This window comes from Quercus suber, unplaced genomic scaffold (genome assembly GCF_002906115.3).
Source record: "Quercus suber isolate HL8 unplaced genomic scaffold, Cork oak 2.0 scaffold_288, whole genome shotgun sequence".
NCBI lineage: Eukaryota > Viridiplantae > Streptophyta > Magnoliopsida > Fagales > Fagaceae > Quercus > Quercus suber.
Window position 1 is genome coordinate 543,956 of NW_027069744.1, and position 12,640 is coordinate 556,595.

Genomic DNA, 12,640 nt, shown 5'->3' on the forward strand with positions numbered 1-12,640 from the left:
AATCATAAACAATCATAGATGCAGGATATATGGTTAATTGTTATATATTTATAAAGCAAAAGAATTAGAAAACCCAGATTAAAAAAAATAAAAAGAGTTGTACAAATATCAATGGTTGTAAAACACAATCGTTAATCGTTATATATTTCTAAAGCAAAAGAATTAGAAAACCCAGATTAAAAAATAAAAAGGGACGTACAAAGATCAATGGTTGTAAAACACAATCTTTGGTACCGTGTTTAAATGGAATTTCAGATACTTGTCCTATGTCTCCTATCAAGTTTGCTTGGCAATAAGTACATTTATTTGGGTGTTATGCTTCGGCATTAATCTTCTTCTTTTGCTCCTCATCCTTAGCTTAGAGGAATAAAGCAAAGATTTGCAAAGTCAAATAGGAAAACAAAGATGAGAGGAATAAAGCAAAGGCCTTCAAAGTCAAATAGGAAAACAAAGATGGCTTATGTAGGTTAGCCTACAGATTGGGAATGGGAAAACAAAGATGACTTGCGTAGGGAAGAGTTCTAGGGAAAAAAAATAATTTTATTTAAATAAAATAATAATGATGAGTTTGAGTTTAAGATGAACTTGTTATAGAGATAGAGTTCCACTTCTTGTTAAGTTCAGACTAAACAAAAATAATTTTATTTAAATAAAATGACAATTTTTTTAAAATAATGTGCTGACGTGAAAAATTGTAGGAGTTTCAGAGGTTTCGTTATATATATATATATATATACATATGAGAATTAGTTCAGTTTTTCTCTCAAAACTTGATTCCCAGTGATATTGGTGCGGGTACAGTACGGACATGTAGGTTGAGGTTGTTGCTCCACCAACATGGCAGAAATTTACCATTGGTCTATGAAATACGGGTGCGTTTCGGGACTCGGGTGCGGGTAAAGGACTCGATAATTTTTGAAAAATGTGGATGCGGGTGCAGCGGAACTCAACGATTAAAAAATTATTAAAAATATTTTTATTTATATTTTTAATATATTACTAACTATACTTTTCTATATAATAATAGAAAACTCATATAATAATAATAATAATAATAAAAAAAGATAATAATAAGTACAAAAAAAGAAAAAAAAAATAAAGAGGTGGCTCTCACGTGTAGCTTCCTATTAAAAAAGAAAAAAGAAAAAAAGGGAAGATGATGTGACTCTCATGTGTTTGGTCAAAGAGGCACACAAAACAAAGAAGAGCCTTTTAAGTGTTGTTCTTATCAAAAAGAGAAACAGAAGTTACAGAACTCTTCCAAAAAAGTAAAGAAAAAAGATTAGAACAACTCAGTACTCACTCAAGAAGATGAAGCAAAGAAGAGCACGAAGAAGCAAAGATACGATTTTAGTCCACCAGTGATAGCGGCGTATCAATATCCAATCTAGTCCACCGGTATTTTCGGTTTAAGTTTTTTTTTTTTTTTTTTTACCGGCGGATTTCCTTTTTCCAACCAAAACACATCGATATTCGGCCGATAAGACCGATTCGGCTCGGTTCGGCGCAAATCGGCCCAAGTTTGAGTCGCGACGGCGCAAGTCGGGGAAAAAAAAAAAAACACGTGGCAAGACGCGGCCCGACGCGTGGTCAACAGCATCCCTCGCGCGTCGCTACTTCGCGCTGCGTCGGACGCGGGTGCGTCTCCTCTGGCACCGCGTCCATGCATCCCAGCTATTGGTACTATCTTCAATACATAATATATATATGCTCTCCTATCCATTCCAAGTTTCTAACGGATAATTTTCACAAATCTAGTTGATAAGAAATGATAACTGAGTTTTAGTGATATTACACCACTACACTTTTAGATTTGTGAAGAACTAAATCTTAACTGTAATGTGGACCCTCTCTGTTTTAATAACAAATAAAGAGGTTCCTAATACAAATTGAATGTTGTTAGTTATTTAAAGAAAATTGAATGTGGTGTAGTAACTTTTGGTCATTTTAATATGATTGTTTATACCATATTTTCGCAAAAACATGCAGATGTCAATATAAGCAAACTGCTTGATCGAAAGATAATTTGCAAATCTTTGTGCTTTGGTGATAGTTTTACTTATTTATAAATCGTTGGCATATATTCATATTGACAGAAATTTGTTATTTTAGAGCCAAAGGAATCCTCCCCGGGATCAATCTTTTAATTTATTTTTTCCTCTAGTTCAATCTGTGTGCAAGAAAAACACTAATTTTTAATACTTAGATATGCTAAAGCAGGAAATGCACCAATGGCCTTAAAAGAATAAGTTTCAATGCTAATCATATTTAATAATTAAAAAATGAACAAATTCTCAAGGTGAAAGAATGTTGAAAATTCAATGTAGGCCTTATTTGTTTGCTGAATATCCAACTAGAAATAAATACATTAACCTTCATCCGTTTGATCTTTTTTTGAAGTATCTAATGTACTTTTCTTGTACAAGCCTCTGCAGTAAAGAGACAAATGGCTTAACCCAACAGAAATTGAGGAGTAAAAACAGGAGGTTTAGTATAATATATAGACGAGGGCAAAAGCAACTGACTCGTTTATTTCTGAAGGAAACAGAGCACGCATTGCAATTAGCACTTAGTGAAAGAAACTAGATGTTAATCAATTTCCAAATATTGTATAAGAACAAGAATTTCACGGCTTTTATTTATTTATTTTTATGTGCCTTTGATAATTGTCTCAAGATGGAGTCTTAGTACCTTGCAATTACTCTATCTTCCTCTTTTGTGATTCAAATAGGTTTTAAGGGACAAACTTTTCATAGTTTTACCGCTGAGTTGAAATTATTGTTTATAGGGATTTCTTGATTATTGTTATTATTATTATTATTATTATTTTTAATACTGGAATTTGGTTAACTTACATGGTATTGTAAATACCCTATTTTGGTCCTCAATTACGACGTGCACATACTTTCTCAAATCTCTCTCATTTGTTGCGTTAACTTTGTTTAATATATATATATATATATAATAAAAGTTGAGCTTAGACGCTGTGGTTATGTCACGTAACTTCACCAAATTACAGAAATTTTATTAAATTTTTAGATTTTTAAAGAACTAAAAAGGAATAGTATACTACAAGGACTCTAATTCATTCTTATCATTAAATAAAATTAGAATAACATTATTTTTTTTATTTGTTAGGATATATTTCTTAAATTAAGGGATAATATTTAACATACAAAAATTTAATTTAAATAATATTTATCATCTAATTAACATTATTTTTTTTATTCATTAGGATATATTTCTTAAATTAGGGTATAATATTTAACATACAAAGATTTAATTTAGATAATATTTATCATCTAAAATTTCAAAATTTTAATATTATTTTATCAGAATATCATGCTACAAAACTTGATATATTATTAAGGGATAAGCAAAATCCAAATTCTTCAAGAGGTGATTAATATAAATCTATCCCAAGAAACAGTATATATCTCCAATAATTTGATAATCTCTATCTATCCCAAAAAATAGTATATATCTCCATTAATTTGATAATTTCTACGTTGATGACATTAAAAAAAAATATATATATATATATATATACACATATATCAAAATTCTTTATAACACTACGTTGATGACATTAAAAAAAAATATATATATATATATATATACACATATATCAAAATTCTTTATAACTATCAACCACGTTCTCTTTCTCTCTCTCTCTCTCTTTTTTAATTTTTTTAATTTTTAATTTTTTTATATGTTACGTTATGTTGAATCCACTTTTTTTTTTTAAAAAAATTCTATTCATATGACCTTTTTCTAATTCCAATTCTTATGGGATAAAAACAAACACATTGATTAGATATCTTTAATTTCAATAAGATTTAAATGAATTATATTGCATATGAAACTCTACCAATATATATAACCCTATATCCTTTTTGGAGTGAATCTTATTTCAATATGTGAATGCCTAAATCTTATGACAATGCAGGTATGCATTCTTTCTTCTTTTATTATTATTATTTTCATTTTGTTTATTTTCTTTAGTGTTATTATTGGTTTTTTGTCTTTATGTGATTTTAATTAATGAATTCAAAACATTCGAAAACATTGTCAAGTTTCTAAAGGCTCATTCTTTGTTTTTGTATTTTGTTTTTATTAAATTGATTAGGTTTTGTGTATTGTTTGCTTTTTTTTAAAACTAATTTTCTTAGCTTTGATCTAATTTATATGCTTAGGGTTATGGTCTTAGAATTAATGATTAAATATGGTTAGAATTAATAGATTAATTTTAACAATTTTCTTATTTGATTTTTATGTTACATCAAATTATCAAGATGTTCTACATGTGTATTCTTGAATTATCAACTTTAATTTTAATTTATAATATTATCAAGATTATATTAATTTTAGATTTATCAATTGTTTAGTACTTTTTTTTAAATAATTACCAATTTAATTTAGTTTTAGGAAGAAATCTTACCCCATATTTTAGTGAGATATTTACACTTGATAATTTTTTCTTTTATCTTTACTGAATCTATTAAAATATATAATTATTTATACATTTATTTTATAAGTTTTTTCATAAAACCGTGCAACACACGGGCCTATAACTAGTCTGTGTATATATATATTCTTGACCTCTATTTTTTAAATAACAAATTTTCAATTTCAAAACAAACAAATATTCTTATTTTATTTCTCATCTAAATCCCATATATTTTTTTAAACAGAATGTACTACATTTTAAAATTTAATCACAAATGAAATTTTCACTCTTTTTTGTCCAACATTTGATTTTAGTGTCTAAAAAAGAGGACATAAGTGTATGTTTGGATAGTGCTGAACAGCACTTTTCAGCTGCATCCCACATTTTCCAGTGGGTCCTGTGTATTGTTTACGGGACCCACAAGTACTTTTTTCAACAAAAACAACTTCGAAACTGGGTCTCACGGCACTATTCACACATTTAAAAATTATTTTGTTACAAAGTTTTCAATTTTTAGCAATAAACGGAATCCAAACACACCATAAAACAGAGACAAAAAAAAAATACAATAAATGAGTGCTGCAAGTGAGGGTGAGGTGTGCACTATGCAATGGTGCTACAGTGTACTCAAACTGTTGAAGGTATCAAACAAGAAAAATAGAATTATCATGCTCTCTGTCTTGGTAGGTTCACACAGAACATTGTGTTTTTATTTCCTCTCTCTAAAAACCAAATTATAAAAAATAAAAAATAAAAAAAGCTAAACAATGGCAAATTGAAGGGAAAAAAAAAAAATCACAAGCTACAACAAAGATTTACTGAACTAAAAGATTTCTTCATTAAAAGAGAAAAAAACCACCACACACCTTTGTGTGAGTCACTTCACAAGTATTTATTTCTTGTGAAGGTGTGGGGGCAAAAATCGAGGTTTAAGTCTTTAAGAAAGAGTTTCACACATATACAATTAAATTAGGCTAGTGCGTTGGTAAAAAGCAAAGCTAAAGTTTCAAAAACTATCAAAAAAGTAAAGACAGTTCTTCAGGCAAAGAAGAAGACGAAGGGCCTATTTGACGATAGAGGTAAAAGCTTAGCAAGATCATTTGAAAAAATGATCTTGAAGTGTATGGAAGAAGATCCAAAGGATAGACCAACGGCCCAAGAGCTTAGGGACTGGAAGTGTTTCATGGGATTAATTAAGAGCAACTACAATTTTGGTCCTCTTTTTTTTTTTAAATAACAAATTTTCAATTTCAAAACATATAGATATTCTCATTTTATTTCTCATCTAAATCCTAAATTTTTATTTGAATAGAATGTGTCATAATTTAAAATTTAATCACAAATGAAATTTTCACTCTTTTTTGTCCAACATTTGATTTTAGTGTTTAAAAAAGAATGGACATTAAGTGTATGTTTGGATAGTGTTGAAAAGCACTTTTCAGCTGTGTCTCACGTTTTCCAGGGGGTCCAGTGCATTGTTCACGGGACCCGTAAGTACTTTTTTCAGAGAAAATAACTTCAAAACTGGGTCTCACGGCAATATTTACACATTCAAAAATTATTTTGCTATAATGTTTACAATTTTCAGTTTTCAGTAATAAGCAATATCCAAACACACCCTTAAACAAAGACCCAAAAAAAAAAAAAATACAATAAATGAGTGCTGCTAGTGAGGGTGAGGTGTGCACTGTGCAGTCGTGCTATAGTGTACTTAACCTATTGAACGAATCAAACAAGAAAAATAGAATTCTCACGCTATTTGTCTTGGCAAGTTCACACAAAATATCGCTTTTTTTATTTCCACTATCTGAAAACCAAATTAAATAATAATAAAAAATAAAAATAAAAAGCTAAACAACGGCAAATGGAAGAAAAAAAAAATGCAAGCCACAAAAAAGATTTACTGGGCTAAAAGATTTATTCAATGAAAAAGAAAAAACCACCACACACCTTAGTGTGTGTCACTAAGGTGTGTGGTGTGCGGGTGAAGGTGTGCGGGTGAAAGTCGAGGTTTAAGTCTTTAAGAAGAAGTTTCACACACACACAATTAAATTTGGCTAGTGCTTTGGTAAAAAGCAAAGCTAATGTTTCAAAAACTATTAAAAAAGTAAAGACAGTTCTCAGGGCGAAGAAGAAGATGAAGGGCCCATTACACGATAGAGGTAAAAGCTTATTGAGATCATTTGCAAAAATGATCTTGAAGTGCGTGGAAGAAGATCCGAAGGATAGACTAACGGCTAAGAGCTTAGGGAATGGAAGTGTTTCAAGGGATTAATCGAGAGTAGCTAGAGTGTTCGGCCTCTTTCTTTTTAAATAACAAATTTTCGATTTCAAAACATACAAATATTCTCATTTTATTTATAGTATAAATCCCATGTTTTAATTTAAACAGAATGTGCTATATTTTAAAATTTAACAACAAATGAAATTTTCACTCTTTTTTGTCCAACATTTGATTTAGTGTATAAAAAAGAAAGGACATTAAGTGTATGTTTGGATAGTGCTGAAAAGCTCTTTTCAGCTGTGTACCATGTTTTCCAGTGGTTCCCATACATTGTTCACGGGATCCGCAAATACCTTTTGCAGCAAAAACAACTTAAAAACTGAGTCCCACGACACTATTCTCACATTTAAAAATTATTTTGTTACAGTATTTTCAATTTTCAGCAATAGGCGGTATCCAAACATACCCTAAAATAGAGAAAAAAATAAATAAATTAACGAGAGCTGTTAGTGAGGGTGAGATGTGCACTGTGCAGTGGTGCAATAGTGTACTCATCTTGTTGAATGAATCAAACAAGAAAAATAGAATTCTGATGCCCTCTGTTTTGGCAGGTTCACACAGAACATTGCTTTTTTTTTTTTTTTTTTTTTTTTTTTCTCTCTAAAAACCAAATTAAAAATTTTTTTTTTTTTTTTTTTTTTTCCCTCTCTCTAAAAACCAAATTAAAAGATAAAAATAAAAATCTACACAATGGCAAATTGAAGAAAAAAAAAATACAAGCTACAACAAAGATTTACTGAGCTAAAAGATTTCTTCAATAAAAAAGAAAAAACCACCACACACCTTAGTGTGAGTCACTTCACAAGTATTTATTGAATGTGAAGGTGTGGGGGCATAAGTCGATGTTTAAGTTTTTAAGAAAGAGTTTCACACATATACATATAAATTAGGCTAGTGCATCGGTAATAACCAAAGCTAAAGTTTCAAAAACTATTAAAAAAGTAAAGATAGTTCTTGGGGCAAAGAAGAAGACAAAGGGCCCATTTGACGATAGAGGTAAAAGATTATCAAGATCACTTGCAAAAATGATCTTAAATGAAAGAAGATCCGAAGGATAGACCAACAGCCCAAGTGCTGAGGGAATGGAAGTGTTTCAAGGGATTAATTGAAAGCTGCTAGAGTTTTGGGCCTTTTTTTTTTTAAATAACAAATTTTGAATTTCAAAACAGACAAATATTCTCATTTTATTTCTCATTTAAATCCAATATTTTTACTTAAACAGAATGTGTTATATTTTAAAATTAAATCACAAAAGAAATTTTCACTCTTTTTTGCCCAACGTTTGATTTTATTGTTTGAAAAAGAAAGGACGTTAAGTGTATGTTTGGATAGTGCTGAAAAGCACTTTTCAGCTGCGTCCCACGTTTTCCAATGGGTCCCGTACACTGTTCACGGGACTCGCAAGTATTTTTTTTTCAGCAAAAACAACTTCAAAACTGAATCTCACGGCACTATTCACACATTAAAAAATATTTTGCTACAGTGTTTTCAGTTTTCAGTTTTCAACATAAGCGATATCCAAACACAGCCTAAAACAGTGACCCAAAAAAAAAAACAGTAAATGACTGCTGCTAGTGATGGTGAGGTGTGCAATGTGCAGTGGTGCTATAGGGTACTCAACCTACTGAATGAATCAAACAAGAAAAACAGAATTCCCATGCTTTATGCCTTGGCAGGTTCACATAGAACTTCGCGTTTTTTATTTCCTCTCCCTAAAAACGAAATTAAATAATAAAAATAAAAAGCTAAACAATGGCAAATTGAAGAAAAACAAAATCACAAGCGACAACAAAGATTTACTGAGCTAAAAGATTTCTTCAATTAAAAAAAAAAAAAAAAGAACCACCAGACACGTTAGTGGGAGTCACTTCACAAGTATTTATTGCTTGTGAAGGTGTGGGGGAAAAGGTCGAGGTTTAAGCCGTTAAGGAGTTTCGCACATACAATTAAATTAGTCAAGTGCGTTGGTAAAAAGCAAAGCTAAATTTTCAAAAACTTTCAAAAAAGAAAAGACAGTTCTTGGGGCAAAGAAGAAGACGAAGGGCCCATTTGACGATAGAGGTAAAAGTTTATCAAGATCACTTGCAAAAATGATCTTAAAGTGCATGGAAGAAGATCCGAAGGATATACCAACAGCCCAAGTGCTAAGGGGATGGAAGTGTTCCAAGGGATTAATTGAGAACTGCTAGAGTTTTGGACCTCGTTTTTTTTTTTAAATAACAAATTTTGAATTTCAAAACAGACAAATATTCTCATTTTATTTCTCATCTAAATCCCATATTTTTACTTAAACAGAATGTGTTATATTTTAAAATGAAATCACAAATGAAATTTTCACTCTTTTTTGCCTAACGTTTGATTTTAGTGTTTGAAAAAGAAAGGACGTTAAGTGTATGTTTGGATAGTGCTGAAAAGCACTTTTCAGCTGCGTCCCATGTTTTCCAGTGGGTCCTGTGCACTGTTCACAGGACTCGCAAGTATTTTTTTTCAGCAAAAACAACTTCAAAACTGAATCTCATGGCACTATTCACACATTAAAAAATATTTTGCTACAGTGTTTTCAGTTTTCAGTTTTCAACATAAGCGATATCCAAACACAGCCTTATCCAAACACAGCCTAAAACAGTGACCCAAAAAAAAAACAGTAAATGAGTGCTGCTAGTGATGGTGAGGCGTGCAATGTGCAGTGGTGCTATAGGGTACTCAACCTATTGAATGAATCAAACAAGAAAAACAAAATTCCCATGCTTTATGCCTTGGCAGGTTCACATAGAGCTTCGCGTTTTTTATTTCCTCTCCCTAAAAACCAAATTAAATAATAAAAATAAAAGGCTAAACAATGGCAAATTGAAGAAAAACAAAATCACAAGCGACAACAAAGATTTACTGAGCTAAAAGATTTCTTCAATTAAAAAAAAAAAAAAAGAACCACCACACACGTTAGTGGGAGTCACTTCACAAGTATTTATTGCTTGTGAAGGTGTGGGGGAAAAAGTCGAGGTTTAAGCCGTTAAGGAGTTTCGCACATACAATTAAATTAGTCAAGTGCGTTGGTAAAAAGCAAAGCTAAATTTTCAAAAACTTTCAAAAAAGTAAAGACAGTTCTTGGGGCAAAGAAGAAGACGAAGGGCCCATTTGACGATAGAGGTAAAAGTTTATCAAGATCACTTGCAAAAATGATCTTAAAGTGCATGGAAGAAGATCCGAAGGATAGACCAACAGTCCAAGTGCTGAGGGAATGGAAGTGTTTCAAGGGATTAATTGAAAGCTGCTAGAGTTTTGGGCCTTTTTTTTTTTTAAATAACAAATTTTGAATTTCAAAACAGACAAATATTCTCATTTTATTTCTCATTTAAATCCAATATTTTTACTTAAACAGAATGTGTTATATTTTAAAATTAAATCACAAAAGAAATTTTCACTCTTTTTTGCCCAACGTTTGATTTTATTGTTTGAAAAAGAAAGGACGTTAAGTGTATGTTTGGATAGTGCTGAAAAGCACTTTTCAACTGCGTCCCATGTTTTCCAGTGGGTCCTGTGCACTGTTCATAGGACTCGCAAGTATTTTCTTTCAGCAAAAACAACTTCAAAACTGAGTCTCATGGCACTACTCACACATTTAAAAATTATTTTGTTACAGTGTTTTCAGTTTTCATCATAAGCGATATCCAAACACAACCTAAAACAGTGACCAAAAAAAAAAAACCACACACAATAAATGAGTGTTGCTAGTGATGGTGAGGTGTGCAATGTGCAGTGCTGCTACAGGGTACTCAACCTACTGAATGAATCAAACAAGAAAAATAGAATTCTCATGCTTTATGCCTTGGCAGGTTCACACAGAACTTTGCGTTTTTTATTTCCTCTCCCTAAAAACCAAATTAAATAATAAAAATAAAAAGCGAAACAATGGCAAATTGAAGAAAAACAAAATCTCAAGTGACAACAAAGATTTACTGAGCTAAAAGATTTCTTCATTTAAAAAAAAAAAAAAAAAAAGAACCACCACACACGTTAGTGGGAGTCACTTCACAAGTATTTATTGCTTGTGAAGGTGTGGGGGCAAAAGTCGAGGTTTAAGTCGTTAAGAAGGAGTTTCACACATATAAAATTAAATTAGGCAAGTGCGTTGGTAAAAAGCAAAGCTAAATTTTAAAAAACTATAAAAAACGTAAAGATAGTTCTTAGGGCAAAGAAAAGACTAAGGGCCCATTTGACGATAAAGGTAAAAGCATATCAAGACCATTTGCAAAAATGATCTTGATGTGCATGGAAGAAGATCCGAAGGATAGACCAACGGCCAAAGAGCTCCGGGAATGGAAGTGTTTCAAGGGATTAATTGAGAGCAGCTAGATATATGGGCCTTTTTTTTTTTTTTTTTAATAACAAATTTTCAATTCCAAAACATACAAGTATTCTCATTTTATTTCTCGTCTAAATCCTATATTTTTATTTAAACAGAATGTGATATTATTTAAAATTTAATCACAAATGAAATTTTCACTCTTTTTTGTCCTACATTTGATTTTAGTGTTTAAAAAAGAAAGTACATTAAGTGTATGTTTGGATAGTGCTGAAAAGCACTTTTCAGCTGCGTCCAGCTGCGTCCTACGTTTTCCAGTGGGTCCTTGTACTGTTCACCGAACCCGCAAGTACTTTTTAAGCAAAAGCAACTTCAAAATTGGGTTTCACGACACTATTTACACATTTGAAAATTATTTTTCTACAGTGTTTTCAGTGTTCAATTTTCAGCAATAAGTGGTATCCAAATACACCCCAAAATAGAGACCAAAATAAATAAATAAATAAATGAGAGCTGCTAATGAGGGTGAGCTGTGCATTGTGCAGTGGTGCAGTAGTGTACTCATCCTGTTGAATGAATCAAACAAGAAAAATAGAATTCTCATGCCCTCTGTCTTGGCAGGTTCACACAGAACATTGCTTTTTTTTTTTCTTTTTTTTTTTTCCTCTCTCTAAAAACCAAATTAAAAGATAAAAATAAAAGGCTACACAACGACAAATTGAAGAAAAAAAAATACAAGCTACAACAAAGATTTACTGAGCTAAAAGATTTCTTCAATAAAAAAGAAAAAACCACCACACACCTTTGTGTGAGTCACTTCACAAGTATTTATTGAATATGAAGGTGTGGGGCATAAGTCGATGTTTAAGTCTTTAAGAAAGAGTTTCACACATATACAAGTAAATTAGGCTAGTACGTTGGTAATAAGCAAAGCTAAAGTTTCAAAAACTATTAAAAAAGTAAAGACAATTCTTGGGGCAAAGAAGAAGACGAAGGGCCCATTTGACGATAGAGGTAAAAGCTTATCAAGATCACTTGCAAAAATGATCTTAAAGTGCATGGAAGAAGATCCGAAGGATAGACCAACGACCCAAGTGCTGAGGGAATGGAAGTGTTTCAAGGGATTAATTGAGAGTTGCTAGAGTTTTGGGCCTCATTTTTTTTTTTTTTTTAATAACAAATTTTGAATTTCAAAACAAACAAATATTCTCATTTTATTTCTCATCTAAATCCCATATTTTTACTTAAATAGAATGTGTTATATTTTAAAGTTAAATCACAAATGAAATTTTGACTCTTTTTTGCCCAACGTTTGATTTTAGTGTTTGAAAAAGAAAGGACATTAAGTGTATGTTTGGATAGTGCTGAAAAGCACTTTTCAGCTGCGTCCCATGTCTTCCAGTGGGTCCCGTGCACTGTTCACGAGACTCGCTTAAAAAAAAGTAAAGACAGTTCTGGGGGCAAAGAAGAAGACGATGGGCCCAATTGACGATAGAGGTAAAAGCTTATGAAGGTCATTTGCAAAAATGATCTTGAAGTGCATGTAAGAAGATCCGAAGGATAGACCTACGGCCCAAGAACTTAGGGAAAAGAAGTGTTTCAA